Source organism: Cuculus canorus, chromosome 5, assembly GCF_017976375.1.
Source record: "Cuculus canorus isolate bCucCan1 chromosome 5, bCucCan1.pri, whole genome shotgun sequence".
Taxonomy (NCBI): Eukaryota; Metazoa; Chordata; class Aves; order Cuculiformes; family Cuculidae; genus Cuculus; species Cuculus canorus.
The window spans coordinates 16,628,662-16,647,468 of NC_071405.1; the positions used below are offsets into that span (position 1 = coordinate 16,628,662).

General features: G+C 48.8%; 1 protein-coding gene across 4 annotated transcripts in view; it reads left to right on the plus strand.

Annotated features, from left to right (window-relative positions):
• Positions 1 to 799: 799 nt before the first annotated feature.
• DAGLA (diacylglycerol lipase alpha) overlaps positions 800 to 18,807 on the plus strand; it is a 77,064-nt gene continuing 59,056 nt past the window's right edge. The window contains exon 1 of one of the 4 annotated variants that reach the window (XM_054068030.1): positions 800 to 841. The gene's annotated coding sequence lies outside the window, so the exon portion shown is untranslated. Of the gene's footprint in view, positions 842 to 1,626; positions 1,772 to 11,589; positions 11,609 to 18,458; positions 18,478 to 18,807 lie in introns of those variants that run through there. The other 3 variants (XM_054068032.1, XM_054068036.1, XM_054068035.1) reach the window with 3 other exon arrangements.

Consider the following 18,807-nt stretch of genomic DNA (forward strand, 5'->3'; position numbering starts at 1 on the left):
GAGATGTCCTGAGAGTGGTGGATGATATTTGTGGGCAAACAAAGATGCTCTTCCCTTCAAAAGGCAGTGCCAGGTCTATCCTGAGAGCGGTGGATGGCATTTTGGGAGGAATAAAGCTGGTTTTCCCTTTGGAAGGGCTGTCCTGAGAGCAGTGGGTGACAGTTTTGGGGGAATAAAACTGGTTTTCCCTCTGGAGAAGGGCTGTCCTGAGAGTAGCGGATGACAATTTTGGATGGAATAAAGCTAGTTTTTCCTTGGAAAGAGCTGTCCCGAGAGCGGTGGATGGCATTTTGGGGGAATAAAGCTGGTTTTCCCTTTGAAAAGGCTGCCTTGAGAGCAGTGAATTACTATTTTGGGGAGAGTAAAGCTGGTTTTCCCTCTGAAAGGGCTGTCCTGAGTGTGGTGGATGACATTTTGGGGGGAATAAAGCTGGTTTTCCCTCTGAAAGAGCTGTCCTGATAGCAGTGGATGGCATTTGTGGGCAAACAAAGATGCTCTTCCCTTCCAAAGGCAGTGCCAGGACTGTCCTGAGAGCAGTGGATAACAATTTTGGGGGAATAAAACCGGTTTTCCTTCTGAAATGGCTGTCCTGAGAGTAGTGTACGGCGTTTGTGGGGGAATACAGCTGGTTTTCCGTCTGGAAGGGCTGAGGGTAGCTGCTCCGGCGGTGGCGCCGCACGGCCGGCAGGGGGCGCCGCCGCCCCCCGGTCCAGCCCCTCGGTCTCCATGGCGACCGCTGGGTGCGTAGCGGTCCTTACGCCGCTGACGCAGTGGGCGGGGGCGGAGAGGGGCGGGGGGCGGGGGGGGCGCCGGGCATGGAGGAGGAGGAGGCGGCCGAGAGGTGAGCGGGAGAAGGAGGGGATGCTGCGGTCAGGGAGACCCCTGGCCGTGCTGGGGGCTCCCTTGCGGCGGGAGGGAGGGGTTGCGAGGGGCCGGGGGAGAGCTGGTGGGAGAAGGGGGGGCTTGGTGCTGCCCCGCCCCACCCCCATTAATGCCTTATCCCATCCTAGCAAGACATATCTAGCACCCCAGCAGCGCATTATCTTGCCCCATCCCACCCAGAGCGTCTTATCCTTCCCCCCTCAGTCACCCCAGCGGCGTCTTATTCTGCCCATCCTACCCTTGAAGTACCTTATCCTGCCCTATCCTGCCCCTTCCCACCCCAGCAGCGCTGTATCCTGCCCACCATCACCCTACAAGTTCCTTATCCTGTCCCCCATCATCCCAGCACTGCCTTATCCTGGCCTCCATTCCACCTCAGCAGCCCCGTTTCCTGCCCCCATCACCCCAGCAGTGCCTTATCCCGCCCCATCCCACGCTAGAAGTGCTTTTTCCTGCCCACCATTGCCCCAGCAGCACTGTATCCTGCCCAATCCCACCCTAGCAGCACTGTATCCTGTCTCCCATCACCCCAGAAGTGCCTTATCCTGCCCCATTCCATGCTAGAAGTGTCTTATTCTGCCCCCCATCACGCTAGAAGTGCCTTATCCTGTCCTATTAGTGGCTTAACCTGCACCTTCCCACCCCAACAGCACCGTATCCTGCTCTATCCCACCCCAGCAATGCCTCATCCTGCCCCATCCCACCGGGAATGCAGCTGGTGGAGCCCTTCCCAGTGAGAGCCGTGACTACTGCAAGCACCAGGCATTGTCTCTTTCCAACGTAGCCTTCACCCAGAGGAATGAATGACCCCATCCCTTCCCTCCAGACAGTGGGAACTGGGATGCAGGATCCCAATCTAAGCTGACATCGTTTCCCAAGTGCTATCCTGGTATGGGAGATGGGATAGCTGCTGCTGGGCAGAGGGTGGGTGTGACACATGGATCCTTGCTCTTCAGAATGGATTATCCATGCTCTCACATGGATTATTGCTTCCCCGCAGGGAATGGTATCCTGAAAATTGGCACTAAAAGTATCTCAGCAGTGTGGATCTGGCTGTAAAAATCCCAGGTTAGGGTCATGGGGAGCTGCATGCTCCTAAAGTAAGGGAGCTATCACTGAGATGTTGCCAGAGAACTCGGCCAGAATTCATGCTGTGCCCGTTTCTGGGAATTTGGTCCCTGCCTGTGTGGTTGGGCCAGGCTTGAGTTATCACTTGGAATCTAGGACTGGTGTTTGAGTCTGCAGGTCCTGACACGCAGGGTGGGAATTGGAGCCAAAGATGCAGCTCCTGGGATGCTGGAGTGTTTAAGTGTTGTGCCCCGATAGCAGCAAATCCCTGGTCAACGGATCCATGTGAAAGGAGATGGTTCTGAGTGATCTGCCAAGGTGGGAAGGAGGTTTTTCACCCACCGGCATGAAACCTTGCATTACTTGGGGCTGCAACATTCACTGTCAGGCGTTTTCTGGTTGAGCAGGGAGAAGCAGTTGGGTTTGTATGGTCAGGCAGAGCGGTTTAAAACAGTCGTGGTTGGGAGATAATGAAATCACAGGAAGTGGCTTTTGTAAAGGCTGAGTCTTTAATCTTTTGAATTTTACGACCTTGGCTTCGGTACAGTGTGTGTCTGGTCGGGAAGCGTCTCCACTCATTGTGGTTGGGAAGGAAGGAATATCTAATGGGCACCAGGGGAAGAATTTTAAAATAGAAAATGTTATCTGGGCAAAGTTATTCCTCATCCTAGATGTTGGCTTTCTGTGTCGTAAAAGTTATGTAGGGTACTTACCGCTGCCAGTTCAATCGCTGCTCAGCCCAGTGACCAGGTGGCAGGTGGTGGTGGGCTCTTTGGGAGGAGAAGGGCAAAGGTTCCTCTTTATTCCATGTTTAAATAAAGTTATAGAATCACAGAATTGTTTGGGTTGGAAGGGACCTTAAAGATCACCCAGTTCCAACTCCCCTGTGTTGGGCAGGGACACCTCCCACTGGATTAGACTGCCCCAAGGTCCCACCTAGCCTGGCCTTGAACACTTCCAGGGATGAGGCAGCCACCACTGCTCAGGGCAACCTGTTCCAGAGCCTCCCCACTCTCATCGTGAAGAAATTCCTCCTTACATCCAGTCTAAATCTGCTCCTCTCCAGTTTACACCCATTGCCCCTAGTCCTATCACTACAAGCCTTTCTAAACAGCTTGCTTCTAGCCCCTTTCAGTCCTGGAAGCTGCTCTGAAGTCTCCTCGCAGCCTTCTCTTCTCCAGGCTGAATAACCCCAACTCTTTCAGCCCGGCCTCGTATGGGAGGTGCTCCAGGTTTGGGAGTTGCTATCTTTGCTGTTTTACAATAATTTTGCTCCCTGTAATGTACTAAAGAGTCAAAATATGAGGAGGCTATGATCTTCGTACGTGCTGGAACAGATTTTGATAGGTTTGGTCAGAATTCCACTTTAACTTAAGGCACTGGTTTAGAACTTTGTGATTGCCTTGAGAAAAATCGAATCAGAAGTTGTGGAAACGGGGATTACTGTAAGTCCTCAGCAGCTTAATCCTCGCTGGGAAGTGGGCAGTAAGAAAGGCAAAGTTGGGTGTGCTTCGTCCACCCGTTCCTCTTCTGGAGTCCTAGGAGGGAACGGTTGTGCAGCGGCGTGATATGGGTGGTTTAAAGTGAGAAATGTGGTTCTCCAGGAAGAAAAGATGAAAATACTCCATCTGATGAGAAAGTTATGTTAATACAGAAATGGGAGAGGAAAAATAGGGAAAATCAAAGTACCCGTCCATCTGTTTAATTAAGAAATGAGTGAATGTAGATGTTTAGAAGTGTTGAAGACTTGGCTTCAGCAGCTACTTAGTGTGTTTGCATGGTCAAAAATTCTCATAAACAAATAGTTAATGACAAAACCCCCTGCTTTGTACATAAGTGCCTTTGGATCTCGGGTGGGAATATAAGTTCTTCATGCTGTCTCCCTCTGTCGCTTCTAAGACAGAAGAGATTTTAATATATCCTCTGAACCCATCTAACCAAAAACTGGAGAGGTGAATGTGCCAGCTCTCCTGCTGCCCTTTGTAGACCCACTCCTCTTGCATGGTTTTATCTTCTTTTCCCTCTGTAAAAGTTCAGCCTTCTCTGTGGGATCTGAGCGTTGTGAGTCGCAGTGTAACCTGTGTGCAGTTCAGGTTGTTTCTGTTTGTGATGCCACTTTTAATCTGATGTGGAATGGGGTTTTGCAGTGCCAAGGGTAAAAAGGAGCAGAGAGGGCTCCCCATGCAGCCTCCTCTTAGAAGCGAATTAATGTTGAGTTGCTTCATCAAACCCAAGTCACTTTGGTTTCTGAGTCACAGTAGAACGGGATGGATTCACAAACAAGATTGATATACTTCTTCCAAGCCTTTGTGACTTGGAAAACACTCCTTAAACAACATAAATACCAATCCTCTTGGGTTTGTGGGTCCTTCCAGGCAAGGAGTGGCAAGATGGAGACCTGTAGAAGAGAGGAGGGTGGGCACTTGGGCTATAAACCCCAGCCTGCTTGGTGCCCAATGCTGGTAACATCTGGGAGGCTTTGAGTCCTTTACAGGCCTGCCTACAACTTATTAAACTACTTGGCATTAAAGCAGCAGGGATTCTGTTGCGTCTTAGGTAAGGGAAGGATGTTTGAGATTGTCTCCTTGGGTAGCAAAGTTTTATATCTACTGCCTTTGATTTTGGGGAGTCTGCATGCACCCAGCTTTTCCTCCTCTGTCCCCTTCTCAGCTTGCACTCGGGCAACAATAAATAATACTTATTAAAGCCAGCAGCCTCTGATCCTGACAATGATCCAGCAGATGAATAACTACATCCTGAGCTGGATTCGGCACTGCCAATTGAGGAAGTTGCATTTAAAGAGACAGCAGTTGAGATGCTTGGAAGAGTCAGAGCTATTTTCATTTGCTTTTAGAGAGCTGCAGGGCTGGAGTTTTTAAAGAGCTGGGGGAAAGAAGTTTATGAAAGTGCCCTTTGTGCTCTCAGGAGCGTGACAAATGGAGTCCTGGGATCTGTGGAGAGCTTTGGGATGTGTATTCTTGCTGGAATAGATTCTTAGAGTAGAAAACTTTTAACCTGAAGCTTGTTTGTGCTGATATACTCTTTATTCTGCACATACATACATGATACCATTCATTAAGCGTGTGTCTGCCAGAACAGGGATGCGTAGCACATCTTTCATGGTAGTGGGAATTGTTGTGATGCTTCTAGTTAATGCCATATTCCTTTGCTTTCCAGCTAATGCTTTGTTTTGTGTATTTTTAAAGAGAAATCACAGGAAAAGCCTGGAAGTTTTGCCAGGTGCAGCATCTGTCCAGCTTTAGAATCATAGAATAGTTTGGGTTGGAAGGGACCTCAAAGATCACCCAGTTCCAGCCCCCTGCCATGGGTAGGGACACCTTCCACTGGATCAGGCTGCCCAAGGCCCCATCCAACCTGGCCTTGAACACCTCCAGGGATGGGGCAGCCACAACTTCCCTGGGCAACCTGGGCCAGTGTCTCACCATGCTCATAGTGAAGAAATTCCTCCTTATGTCTAGTCTAAATCTGCCCCTCTCCAGTTTATATGCATTGCCCCTCGTCCTATCACTCCAAGCCTTTGTGAACAGTCCCTCCCCAGCTTTCTTGGAGCCCCTTCAGGTACTGGAAGGTCGCTATAAGGTCTCCTAGGAGCCTTCTCTTCTCCAGGCTGAACAAGCCCAACTCTTTCAGCCTGTCCTCCTATGGGAGGTGCTCCAGCCCTCTGATCATCTTTGTAGCCTCCTCTGGACCTGTTCCAACAGTTCCATCTCCTTCTTATGTTGAGGATGCCAGAACTGGACACAGTACTCCAGATGAGGTCTCAACCTTTGAACTCTTAAGACAGAAGAAACAGGAATTTTTTTTTTCTGATTTTGATAAGAAATGGAAAACTAAACTCAAATTGTATAGCTGGGAGCTGCTAGTCTGCCCCCAGGACACAGACTCTGGGGTTTGCTCACTTGTCGATGCTGCTTACTGAACCTCTCTGCTTTCCAACCACATAGTATGTTTTATCTTCTGTAGCAGTAATTGCTCTGCACATGATGCTGTAGACGCAAGATGCTGAGTGCCCTTATTCTGCTGGTTTGAGTGTGTCTGTTTAAGTCATGGTGCCTCATGCCTTGCTCCTAAACTCACTGTGATATTAAATGTATAAAAGAATATACCCGTAAAGGATCTGTTAAACATGCCACAGTGTTTTAGAGTTGGGGGGGTTCTTAGTTAACTATTTGGAGCATCATTTAAAGAATGCTAACGATACACGAGAGAGAGTTGGGGTTGTTCAGCCTGGAGAAGAGAAGGCTGTGAGGAGAACTTTCAGTGCTGAAAGGGGCTCCAGGAAAGCTGGGGAGGGTTTTTTTACATGGGCCTGGAGTGATAGGATGAGGGGAATGGCTTTAAATTGGGAGGGGGAAGGTTTAAATGAGACATTAGGGAGAAGATCTTCACTATGAGGGGGGGAGGTACTGGCTCAGGTTGCTCGGGATGAGGGAATGGTTTGCAGCTGAAAGACAGGAGATGGAGATGAGATCTTGGGGAGAAATGTTTTGCTGTGAAGGTGGGGAGGCGCTGGCCCAGGCTGCCCAGAGCAGTGGTGGCTGCCCCATCCTTGGAGGTGTTGAAGGCCAGGTTGGATGGGGCTTGGAGCCCCTGACCCAGTGGGAGGTGTCCCTGCCATAGCTGGGGGTAGGACTGGATGGTCCATTCCAACTCAACCAATTCCATGATTCCATCATTCTGTGTTTTAGAAGCAACATACAGTAAAGTGGAATATCCTAATATAAAATGCATATAAAATTGGGGTTTAAATGCAGAGCACAATGCACCTTGCAAGGAGTTTAAATAAAAGGTAGTGTTCCTACTGAGCTTTAGGAAAAATGTGCTTTGTGTTTTCAGTCAGTTATTTTCTGTTTTATCCTTTTTTCCCCGTTCTCCTTCCAGTGAAAGGAGTCAGGTCCTTTACCTCATACCCTGGATTTGTTTGAAAAGATGTCAGGCTAAAAGATGAACTAAAAAGAGTTGCTGATTAATTTTCTCCTCCTTGCAGCAAGAGCAGAAAATCTGCATGGCAAGCAGAGACTGCTTCACTAACAAGGAGTTTTCTTGTGGGCTTCTTAACCCCCAGGCTTCCAGTTTGCTTTTACGTGATGCTGCTTTAACTCGACTCTATTCCTGCAGGCTCTGCAGACCCCTGGCAATCCTTCTCCCCCTCCGCTGGCTTTTCTGTCCCTCTTTGAGGAGGCCTGGCCCCGTGGTCTCCTTCAGGGTGACTACAAACATCTGGAATAGCGTGAGAATTGGTGGCTTTTTGTTCCAATCAAGCGATTCAATCAGGACTCAGCCTGCTTTTGCTTCTCGCCAGCTCCCTTTGTGTGAAATTCAGTCTACAAGTGGATTCCTCTGTGATGTCTTTGACCTTAATAAGAATTTCTCCCTGAGAACAGGATACAAGATGCTATTCCAAGTCTTTAGAACTGTAATTTTGCTTGTTCTGCGCTTGCCATTTTAGCAGGCAAAGGTGCTGCTCAGCAAGCAACGTTAAACCCCAGCACAGCTACCTTCTAATAAGCTAATAATGTGATAAATTGTCTAAACTGATCCCATTTCCATAACCTTATGCCCAGATCTACATTGCAGGGATGGAAACCCTCTTCTCGTACATGTCTGTGGAGGTTATGGTGGGAATCTTTTAGGGAGAAATGTTTTGTTGTGAGGGTGGGAAGGCCCTGGCCCAGGTTGCCCAGATCGGTGGTGGCTGCCCCATCCCTGGAGGTGTTGAAGGCCAAGTTGGATGGGGCTTGGAGCCCCTGATCCAGTGGGAGGTGTCCCTGCCCAAGGCAGGGTGTGCATTGAGTTCCTTTCCAACCCAAGCTATTCCATAACTCTATATCAGAACCCCTTAAGTGTCCATCACTACTCGACCTCATGATAATAACTTCTCTCAAACACTTGGCTTGTCTTTGCTGATGTCCAAACTGTCTGACCTTTCCTTTTTGAAACACAACATGGATTTGAAAACATTTTCAAACATGTTTTGAAAATTCAGATGTGAGAAGTAGTAAATTAACTCAGTGCAGCTCTCAGTCACTAAATGGTTTTTGAACAGTAACTGGACCACTTTGTTGTTGAACTTGGAGCAAGATATTTTGGAAGAGCACCCACCAGGCTTCAACAACATCAGCCTTAGACCCTATCGAAATAGAATCATAGAATCCCTAGGTTGGAAAAGAGCTTTGAGATCATCAAGTCCAACCGTACCTGTCCACTACTAAATCAAATCCCAAAGCACTTCATCTACCTGTCTTTTGAACTCCTCCACGTATGGGGACTCCACCACCTCCATGGGCGACCTCTGCCAGTGCCTGAGAACCCTTTTGGTGAAGAAGTTTTTCTTAATGTCCCATCTGAACCTCCCCTGGTGCAGCTTTTGGCCGTTCCCTCTCATCCTATCACTTAGGCTAAGAGACCAACACCCACCTCTCTACAACCTCCTTTCAGGCAGTTGTAAACCGAGATAAGGTCTCCCTTTAGCCTCCTCTTCTCTAGGCTAAACAATTCCAGTTGGCATTGCTTTTCAGCCCAGTGGTCTGCCTCTCCTTCCAGGAAATCCCTGCCCAGATGATGTGTTCTTCCATTTGGAAGGTCATTGCCTCTCAGCCAGATTTCACCTTTTGAACTCCAATACTCCTTTTGTGACTGTTCCGTCTGATTCAGATGTTTGTCACCATCTCCATGGTATCCGAGCATCTGCTAATCACAACTGCTTTGCTAAATGAGAGCATTCAGATAGGAACCTCTGCTTTTTTGCTTGGGGGGGAAACTTGTGCTGGTGATCCCCTCTCAGAGGAAGTAAAACCAGTTTCCATTTTCTGTTGAACTGTGGGTGAGTTACATCCTTAAAAGAAAATGAAGAAGCAGAACTTTGTGACTCCTCTCAAGTTCCTTGTTTAGTGGATGCTCTTTCTTCCCTGAATAGAATGCAGAACAGCGACAGTTTTCTTTGAGAGATTCTTTCTCTGTGGCTGTGCTGGGATGGCTCTTCCTGTCACCTTTGTCATTTTCATTTGTTTTCTAGCTGAGAAGAAGGCTGCTCTTTCTCTTCAGGTCTTTCTTCCAAGGTTAATGTTGGGCTAAAACTGTTTCGTGTGTGAATCATGAAGTGCATAGGAAGCAAGATGCCTTTCCTGAGATGTTGCGTTCGTGTTCTAACCCGTGAAAGAATGGAGCTTTCCTCAAACTTCAGTGACTTGAGGAGTGCAGGAGAAAATGCCTTTGTGTAATTGTGGTGGTAAAACTTCATCCTATGGGAAGCCATGGGCTGCTTTCTCCAGAAGCCCTTTCCTCTCTAAATTCCATGGCTGTTCCTGGTTCAATAATTTGCTCTTGGAAAATGGTCTTTTGTCCTTACTCTTTTAAAGAAGAAAAGGAACACATTTTCTTCCAGATCTGAGGGCAAACTCTTTTGAATACCTCAGGGGCCATAACTGAATTGAACTCGCTAGGAAATGGGGACATCCACAATTGCAGTGTTGTCCTCAGTGCTGTCCCTTCAGGGCTGAAAGGGGCTCCAGGAAAGCTGGAGAGGGGCTTGTGATCAGGGAGGGCAGGGATAGGAATGGTTTTCAGCTGAAAGAGGGGAAATTGAGATGAGATCTTAGGCAGAAATGTTTTGCTATGAGGATGGGAAGGCCCTGGCCCAAGTTACCCGGAGAAGCGGTGGCCGCCCCATTCCTGGAGATGTTGAAGGCCAGGTTGGATGGGGCTTGGAGTCCCTGATCCAGTGGGAGGTGTCCCTGCCCATGGCAGGAAGTGGAACTGGTTGGGCTTTGAGGTTCCTTCCAACCCAAACCATTACATCATTCTATGATTTTCTCCATTGGAGCATGGTGCTCAAAGAGCACATTACTCCTTTTCCTTGCTTGATAGGATTCCAGCTTTCTGGTGAGGAAGAGAATTTATCCCTTCTCTGAGGCTTTGTCTTTCTCTTGGATGAGCGTGGAGGAATCAGTACAGGCGGCTTTGGAGGTGGGAACCACGTAGGATGCTGCAGTAAATGCTCACTCTTCAGTGAAGGGGTGGCTGAGTAAGTGTGGTGCTGGCATCCAAAGTGCCTCATGGGAGCTGGCTGGTAATAGTTATGGCGTTTGTGAACTTGGAGTATGCGGTGTCTGAGCTTACACACAAGCCTGGGAAGTGTCAAATAGTTTAACTTGCCCCAGGAAAGGGGGGTGGGCAGAAAGCCTGAGAGCTCACTGTGAGGTGGGTAGGAGGTATCTGTGGAGAAGGCCTGAACAGGGCAGTGTCTTTAATCAAGTGTGCAGGTTTGCAGGATGTTGTTTGTGCAGGACCCTCTGCTTCTGAGTGGTTGGACCTTTGCTGAGGAAATGAATAACTCTACTCATGCCCTTCATAGTGTAAGGAACTTGTATTTTGTGTCCCTGCTTCTACTGGCTCCTCACATTCATAGAATCACGGAATCATGGAATGGTTTGGGTTGGAAGGAACCTCAAACCCATCCAGTTCCATCCCCTGCCATGGGCAGGGACACCTCCCACTGGATCAGAGGCTCCAAGCCCCATCTAACCTGGCCTTCAACACCTCCAGGGATGGGGCAGCCACCACTGCTCTGGGCAACCTGGGCCAGGGCCTCCCCACCCTCACAGCAAAACATTTCTCCCTAAGATCTTACCTCCATGTCCCCTCTTTCAGCTGAAAACCGTTCCTCTCATCCTGTCCCTGCACTCCTTGATCAAGAGTCTCTCCCCAGCTTTCCTGGAGCCCCTTTCAGTCCTGGAAGCTGCTCTAAGGTCTCCCCGCAGCCTTCTCCAGGCTGAACAACCCCAACTCTCCCAGCCTGGCCTCGTACAGGAGGTGCTCCAGCCCTCGGGTCATCTCTGTGGCCTTTTCTGCACTCGCTCCAATAGCTCCATGTCCACCCTGTGCTGAGGACTCTAGAGCTGGACACAGGCTCCAGGTGGAGTCTCACCAGAGTGGAGCAGAGGGTCAGAATCCCCTCCCTCCCTGCTGGTCCCACTGTTCTGGATGCAGCCCAGGACACAGGTGGTTTCTGGGCTGGGAGCGCACATTTCCAGCTCCTTTTAATCTCTCTGAACTCTCAAAGATATTTCTTGGGTCAAGGGAGTGGAAGGCGAGTCGCTTTGTTTGCTCTCTGCAGTGAGCATGCATGCGAGGTTGAAGTGTTAGATCACTCCTTACAGTTATGTTGCAGCCACTGGTGGGGGCACAAGGAGCTTTTGTTGGCTCCTCTGAGTTAAGTTGCCTTTAGTGGGCTGAGGAAGAGGATGGAGTCACCCAAGGGAACATGGAATTCGCTCCAACACTGAGTATCCTGGCCTGTCTTTCTCTGAGCTAATGATTCTCTTAAAACATTGTGCAATGGACAAGTCCATGTCCTTTCTGTCCCCAGCTGCTGTTGTGTTTATCCTATGGAGAACTGGGCTTCCAGCTCCTCTGTTTCCAGAAAAGTCTTTTAATTTGTTAAAAAGAAAAAGACTCAAATGCAACATAATGGGGTTTTAATTGAAAAGAGGACAGCAAGGGACAGAAAGCTCCAGTCTTGCTTCCCAATTAAATGTGTTCCTCAGGGTGAAGGTCTTTCACGGGTCTGATCCCAGCACTAGACAAAGAAGCATGGTTGATGGAAGAGTTAAACTGGAAGGGGAGAAGCTGCTGGCAGGTATTTGCATTTTGTGTCACTGGTCTGCTGTTGTGGCGGAGGGAAAGCTTTTTGAGTGCAAAAGCATTGAATGGGTGCGGTTAAAGCAATCAGGAACCTTTTCACTTCAAATTACCTGATTGATGACATGAAAATCTCCGTGCTAACATAGATTTGTTTTGCAAACCGTTGGACTGTGAGTTACCTGGTGTTATGCCAGAACACTCCCTCTGGAGTGGCATGGGAAAATGCAGCTCAGAGCCTCTGGTTGGGACCACGAGGGCCAAAAGCTCCTGAAGAAAGAGGGAGTGGAACTTTCAGCTCTTTCTGCAGGTGCTCTTGCAGCGATTGCCTTCATTAAGGTCATATTTGAGGAAGCCTTTTGGGTGGGGAATGTGAGGAACCCCCTCATGTAGTACCTCTGCTATGAGGCCAGGCTGAGAGAGTTGGGGTTGTTGGAGAAGAGAAGGCTGTGGGGAGACCTTAGAGCAGCTTCCAGGACTGAAAGGGGCTCCAGGAAAGCTGGTGAGGGGCTCTTGATCAGGGAGGGCAGGGATAGGACAAGGAGGAATGCCTTTAAATCGGAAGGGGGGAGATTTAGATGAGACATTAGGAAGAAATTCTTCATTTTGAGGGGTTTGCCCAGAGCAGTGACAGTTGCCCCATCCCTGCAGGTGTTCAAAGCTGAGTTGGATGTGGCTTGGAGCAACCTGATGCAGTGAGAGGTGTCCCTGCCCATGGCATGGGGTTGGAACTCGACAGGCTTTGAGGTCCTTTCTAACTCAAACCATTCAGTGATTCTCCTCCTGTTCTCTTCTGGATTTCTTTCATCCTTCCAGTCTGCCTGGGTTTGCAGCTTTTGTGGCAACGGTGTGAAGTGCAAGTTGGTCTTCTGCCTTTGCATCTGGAGGCACAAGGCTCTCACCATGGAGAAGGTGCTGTGCCAGAGGGTGAGATAGGGAACCTCCTGGTTGTCCAAGTGTGGAGAAGCAGAAGATACACGTGGTTTCCAGAAAATGCATCTGTTTCCTTGAACTTTAGATGAATAAGCTGGTGTTTGCTCAACCTGCCTGCTGCCTCCACGCAGGAGTTTGCATTTCATAATGAAGATTTTCTTTAAACTCTTGCTTTTTGAAGAGGAAAAAGTGACTGATGCCAGTTAGGAGAGAGGAAAAGGGGGAAGATATGATTATCCAAGGCTCGGTGACCCTCAGGACTGTGACTGCTGCTCTTTTTTTGTAGGGAGCAGGAGTAGAATAGGTGAGAAAAGTGTTATCTGTCTCTTCTTCAGATATGTTCGGTGTTTGTGCTGCAGAGGAGCAGGGCTGCCGAGCCCTCGTTGGATATTTCTGGTCTTGGAAAAGGAGATGAGGGTGGAAGCAGTTCCTATGGGAACAGATAGGAGATGCAAGGGCTTGAATTCTCAACTATAAGGGGATTTGTCAAGAAAAGTGGCAAAATGATTTAATTTCTGGTTTGAGTGGGAAACCAATATTCATTCTCTCTCCAATGGGCTCCTGACTGCGAGTTTTGCCTCTGCTGAAGAGGAGACAGGATTTTGTGCAGCATCTTCAAGGCTGCTTCACTGTTGCATGGCCACGGAGTTAATTACAAGTTGGACAATGAGATGGATGAGTCCACCCTGCTTGCTGTTTTAGCAGTTCAGCAGTTGTGTGTTGGTTTTGTCTGCAAGGGGGCAGCGAAAAGACACATGGCTGGTGGGTAAGAATGCCAACCCATCTCTGTTCCACACAGCCATGATGCTCTTAGTAACGCGGTCGGAATGACTGCTCCAGACTAAACTGTTTCTGAATCTGCTTTTCCCACCTCATTTAATGTAGATAAGATGCTCCGGGTAGGGACATCCAGTTTTGTTTTCACTGCATCAAGCTGCAGCCTCTTGATGAAGCAGCTCCTAGCAAATGAAGGGGTTTGCCCAGTCCTGTCTAGCTCACCTCTCTTCTCTTCCTGGAGGGATCAGCCAGCACGCTGCAAGTAGATTCTTCCTCTTTAGAAAAGTTGGGTGGTGTGAAATCCATGTAGTGTCAAGGAAAACAGCTGCACTAAAAGGAAAACTGGAAAGGAAAATAGGAAAGACATGGATCTGTTGGAGTGAATCCAGAGGAAGCTACAGAGATGATCCAAGGGCTGGAGCACCTCCCATCTGAGGCCAGGCTGAGAGAGGTGGGATTGTCCAGCCTGGAGGAGAGAAGGCTGTGGGGAGACCTTAGAGCAGCTTCCAGGACTGTAAGGGGCACAGGGAAGCTGGAGAGGGGCTCTGGATCAGGGGTTGCAGGGATAGGTGAGGAGAACAGTTTTCAGCTGGAAGGGGAGAGATGAGGTGCCATCTTAGGAAGAAATTCTTCGTGGTGAGGGTAGGGAGGCCCTGGCCCAGGCTGCCCAGAGCAGTGGTGGCTGCCCCATCCCTGAAGGTTTTCAGAGCCGGGTTAAATGGGGCTTGAAGCATCTTGATCCAGTGGGAGGTGTCCTTGCCGACCCAAACCATTCTATGATTTTGTGACCTAAGAGGGACCGAAGTCCTGGAGATAGGTTGCTCTGTCTGAAAATTGAAATGTCAAAAAAGAAAGGAGTTTGGTTAATAACGAGATCTGGGTTTCTAACAAGAAATGTCTTGTTTCCAGCTAAATTCCTTGGAAAGCAGGCACCAGCCTAGGGGTGGTGCCTTCCTGGCTCTGGGATGGGTGCATTTCCTGGTCACCAGCTGCACCTTTTTATTAAGACATCCTGATAGCTTTGCCAGTTTGTTTTCAGGGAAGGAAAGGGGTTTGATCTTAAGACAGACCTTGTCAGGTGAGTAAACCCCATCATTTCACACTTAGCTCTTGGAAAACATCCCATTTAATGTTCCTGTCAACGTCCTGGTTCTTCAGCTGGTACAAAGTCAGCACAATATGGGCAGCAAGCAAAACTGAGGCTGTGGCTCAGCCCTGCTGATCTCAGGAGCAATAGCTGTGGAGTTTGAGACTGTGCAGGGATGCTTTGTTCACTGGGGCAGTGGTGAAGAGAGGTGCTGGAGTCCTGCCTGGGGCAGTTGTGCTTGGTGGAGCTTCCAGGGCCACTTCTGCTGGGTTATGATGAGGAAGCTCCTGCCTATGGGTTGCTATCTTATGTTTTGTTATAAGGAGAAGAGCTCCCAGCTCTTCCCTGCCCTCAAAACCGTGAGTCTTCAATTGGAGTAGGTAACTGGTCATTAAATGCGATACCTGCTTGGTAGTGAAGGCATGGAACTATTTAGAGAAGATGATTTCAGCTCCCTTGTGGAGGGGAGAAAGCCCACCCTGGGAATGTCGAGGGTTTGAGCTTCTGACTGGAAGAATCACAAATCTTTGTCTCAGCTTTCCTTAGAATTGGAATGTCAAAGTTGTAGGGACATGAAGGAAAACTGACTATGAATTGCGTGCTGCTGGTGCAGGGCTCTGGTGTTCCCTGGAGATGGAGAGCACAAAGGTCACTGCAGCCCTCCCTGGCAGCCTGGAGCGGGAATGTGATGCCTGGCTCTGCTGTCGGCTGAGGGAGGGCTGTTAAAGCGGCAGGTGCTCACTGTGCTCCTTCAAGGTCTTTAACATCTTCTCTCCTGGCCTTCTAGGACTTTTGGATTATTTGACTCCCATCCTGATAATGCTTTGATTTTCTAAGTCCTTTGCAAATGGACTGGGTTAAAAAAGTAAGTTATAGTTGTGTGGTTTGTTAGGGGTTTCCAGGTCCTCCAAATGGAGGTGAGACCGTGGCCCAGATCCAGCCAAAACTGACCTTGAGTGTGTAAATCCTGGTGGGACCCCACATACATAGACAACACAGACATGATATGTGATATGTGTTGTGACAGCCCTGAGAGGAGCCAGGGCAGCAGAGCTGGGCAAGGGTCACTACAAGAAGGGCTCCTCACTACAAGAAGGACACTGAGGGGCTGGACTGTCTGGAGAAGGGGAATGGAGCTGAGGAAAGGTCAGTTTGGGTCTCCTTGCTATAAGAAGGACATTGAGGGGCTGGAGCATGTCTGGAGAACGGGAATGGGGCTGGAGAAGGGGCTGGAGAACAGGGGTTTTGGGGGCAGCTGAGGGACCTGAGGCTGTTTTGTCTGGAGAAGAGGAGGCTGAGGGGAGACCTCCTCGATCTCTGCAGCTCCCAGAGAGAAGGTTGTGGTGAGGTGGGTGTTGGTCTCTTCTCCCAAGTGACAGGTGATGAGAGGAAATGGCCTCAAGTTATGCCAGGGGAGGTTTACATTGGACATTAGGAAAAATGTCTTTACTGAATGAGTGGTGAAGCATTGGAAGAGGCTGTCCAGGGCAGTGGTGGAGTCTCCATCCCTGGAGAGCTTCAAAAACCATGTGGCCGTGGCACTATGGGACAGGGTTCATTTGGTAGGCATGGTGGTGTTGGACTGATGGTTGGACTGGATGAGCTTAGAGATCTTTTCCGGCCTCAATGGTTCTGTGATTCTCTGCTTTGTCCAGGTTAATGCTATGGTGCCTCTGCACCCATGGAGAAAGGCCTTTGATGGAACAATGTCTCCTGTGGCCTGGGGGAGCCAGATGAGGGCTTTAGTTGGGTTCCCCCACTTGCCTTCGTGCCTCTGTGTGTGTAGATGAGGTTTTATCCTATAACCTAACATGTTTTGGAGAGCAGATTGCCTCTGTCCCTCCCTATTCCACATACAGCCCATCATCGGTGGAGGGCTACAAAGGTGATCCGAGGGCTGGAGCACCACTGCTATGAGGACAGGCTCTGAGAGTTGGGGTTGTTCAGCCTGGGTAGACCTTAGAGCAGCTTCCAGGACTGAAAGGGGCTCTGGGAAAGCTGGGGGTGGGGCATTTTACAAGGCACTGGAGTGATAGGACAAGGGGAATGGCTTTAAATTGGAAGGGGGAAGATTTGAATTAGACATTAGGAAGAAATTCTTCACGATGAGGGTGGAGAGGCCCTGGCCCAGGCTGCCCAGAGCAGTAGTGGCTGCCCCATCCCTGGAGGTGTTGAAGGCCAGGTTGGATGGGGCTTGGAGCAACCTGATCCAAGGGAAGGTGTCCCTGTGCATAGCAGGGAGATTGGAAGTGGACCATCTTTAAGGTCCCTTGCAACCCAAACCATACTATAATTCTATGAAATACGGAATTTTTCCATTTTGCCGTGTTTTTCTCCTTGACGGTGTATTAGGGTGCAGCATAGGGAGAGGAGGAGGGAGAGGGGGAAGAAGACGCACGTAGGCTGCTGGTGTTGCAATTTAAAACCTACTCATGGAAAGAGAGTGGGGTCGTTCTCGTGCCTCTCGTATAATTGTCTCCTTTTCCAGATTTTGGTCTGGCAGCTGGAACACCTTTTAAGGTTTCAGTGGTGCCAGGAGACATCGTTGAACCAGCTATGAATTATTCATAGCATCATCCCACCCGTAGCCGTCTTTCCTTACTCCAGAGCGATCGGTTTGATCTGTTGGTATCAGTTGTTCGACTCAAGTGTACACGTCTGCGTGCTCTTCTGCAGGACACGTATCTCAGCTGTGCCGAGTGCAGTGGAAGAAGCCTGTGGATGTTCATTTTTTCCAGTTTAAAGAATGCTTGAATTCATCATAGTTTGGGCAAACTGAATAGTTGCTCCAAACTGAATGCTGTTACAAACTGTCCTCCCTGGGTCTGTTTGCTCTGCTGTTTTCCTCTTTGCAGTGAAAATAAGATCATAAATGATCTATGCAGCTATTGGCCATGATATAGTGGGTGCTGTGCACCCAAAGATTAGTTGGTGATGTAATATTGGGACTAATAAGTGTCAGGAATAGCAGGGATAGGACAAGGGGGAACAGTTTCGCGCTGAAAGAGGTGAGATTGAGATGAGAACTTGGGAAGAAATGTTTCACTGTGAGGGTGGGGAGGCCCTGGCCCAGGTTGCCCAGAGCAGTGGTGGCTGCCCCATCCCTGGAGGTGTTGAAGGCCAGGGTGGATCAGGCTTGGAGCCCCTGATCCAGTGAAGGGTGTCCCTGGGGTTGGAACTGGATGGGCTTTCAGGTCCCTTCCAACCCGAACCATTCCGTGGTTCTGTGTATAAATAAGAGTTCTTCCTGATTTTGCACCCAACAGTAACCTCATCACTAACCCATTCTGATAGCGAATTCCCTGCAGTGAAAACACTGCTGTGTTTTCATCAGGCACCTTTTGTCCAGCACCTCTTGGCACATATCACACTGGTCCAAGTTTTAAGGAAGGAATGCTGCAAAGTGAGCTGCCTGATGGACAATTGCACAGGGAAAGGCTGGAGAGAGGCGAGTGCTCTGTGCTTCCAGTTTTGGTTTTAGACAAGAATTGGAGCCACCTGAGCAGGCTCTTCCATAGCTTTTGTCCTTGCAAACTGTTTTACAGGGCTCAGACTGTGATTTGCAGGTAAATGTGCTGGTCCTGTAGACTACACTTGGTGGTCTCCAGGGTCCATGTGGAGCTGAAGGCGAACAAAACGTTTCTGCAAGAATGCAGGCATAATTCCTGTAATTCCTTTTCCAAAGGACTGGGAACATTGCCCCACATCACCCAGAAAAGAACTGTAGGGAATCTCAGCTGGAATGTTTTTGCCTGCTTTCAGAATTGAAGTGATTGTGGGAAGAAATTGAGGGGGGGAGGTAGCACAGGATTATGATGCCGAGGAGCTCAGACCTGGGCTAAGCTTGTGGCTGATGCTTGGCTGCTTGATTATGCCTTAATCAGCTGGGTTAATTGCAGTATAATATCGCTCTGAGGCCTTTGAGCTGTAATCAAGGATGAGGATCAGGATGTGTAAAGTGAAAAAAGATGAAATAAAGATCTATTTGCAGGCTTTGAAAGTTCACTGGCAACAACAGTAAATGAATCGGTTACCAAACCATGGATCTTGTGCTCCTGATCTCTTCCAAGGTAATTATAGCGTTCTCACCAAGGGCTGTTTGGGGCATTCTTTTCTGCAGCCTGATTGAAAAGCTTTCAATGAATGGGCATTGTGTGATTAATTGTAATATAATTAAAGGAGAGGGGAAAAAAGTCCACACCTAGATAAATCCTGAAAAAGGCACTGCCACAAAGGCTCTAAATTTAATTACAAGGATAATGATGCACTGCCTACAGCACAAGAGGAAAAAGTGCTTTCTCTTCTAATAGCTTAAAACTGGGTCAGTTAGAAGTCAGTCACTTGTCCTGGAGTAGGCCTGAATAAACAGCTTTTTTCCTTATAATCCTGTTTGGATTATA